Below are 973 nucleotides of genomic sequence, written 5' to 3'. Positions count from 1 at the left end.
TATGGGCGGCAGCTCAGGAGGGGTGGGTCTGTCAGCCACTCCCCTGCATGGCTCCAGCCCCCCCTGCTTGCCCTGCAGCCAGGTGAAGACCCTGCTTGCCTCCAGCCCCCTGCTTGGCCCGCGCCCAGCTCCAGCCACAACTCCCCCCTGCTTGGCCCGTGGCCGGGTGCAGCACCCCTGTTCACCTTCTTGCTTGGCTGTAGCCTGCTTGCTTGGCTCCACCTACCCCTGCTTGGCTGGAGCCGAGTGAGGCCTGTTCACTCGCCCCTCACCTGCCTGTGGCTCCCCTGCAGCACCTCACCTGGCTGCAGCTCCCTCGCATGCTCCCCACCCAGCTCCAGCACCCCCACAGCTTTACCAGCAACAGCAGCTATGCTCTTGGCCTTGTGGCACAGCCCCGCTCCACAGCATAGGGCAGCATGGCTTTGTGGGCCATATTTAACTAGAGGTTGAGCATCCCTGGCTTATGTTGGTAAAATTTTCATCTGGAATTACACATTTTGGGTGTAAATGAAAATTATTATAGCAAGTTTCTATATATGTTTCTTATTAACATAGGTTGTTAGAATATCAAAACTTAAACAGCTTTTTAAAAAAGAAAACTATTCAGCGTAAACACAGAGATTTTGCTATATCATTAATTCTTCTTCGCACTGCTGTGAAGCTAGCTCTATGTTATTTTGCTATGCATCTGCACTATAAGGGTGTCATCTGTATGGAGCTGCAGCTCATCTGGGGGCACAGGAGGGCAGCTCCCACCACTGTGCACACCACTGGGGGAGGCGTGGGGGGGCGCATGGCCCCGGATCTGTGCACAGGGCAAGGGCAGGCTGGGGCTGTGCTCAGGGCAGGTGGTGGTGGCACTGGAAGGGGAGGCTACAGGAGGGGTTATAGCCACCCCAGAATTCACCATAGTGTAGCCCCCACCTCCCAGCGCTGCCACTGCCTTCCCCCCCCCCCCCGCGGACAGCCC

At 56.8% G+C, this 973-nt stretch overlaps 1 protein-coding gene across 2 annotated transcripts in view; it reads right to left on the bottom strand.

Annotated features, from left to right (window-relative positions):
- The window catches only part of CERS6 (ceramide synthase 6), a 310243-nt gene that overhangs the window by 157535 nt on the left and 151735 nt on the right, over window positions 1-973 (bottom strand). The gene's annotated exons all lie outside the window — the stretch shown is intronic.

The sequence above is a fragment of the Gavialis gangeticus genome, unplaced genomic scaffold (genome assembly GCF_001723915.1).
Source record: "Gavialis gangeticus isolate Ggan-Ray unplaced genomic scaffold, GavGan_comp1, whole genome shotgun sequence".
Taxonomy (NCBI): Eukaryota; Metazoa; Chordata; order Crocodylia; family Gavialidae; genus Gavialis; species Gavialis gangeticus.
Note: the sequence above shows the minus strand (reverse complement) of the source record. Positions and strands in the feature narration are given on the sequence as shown.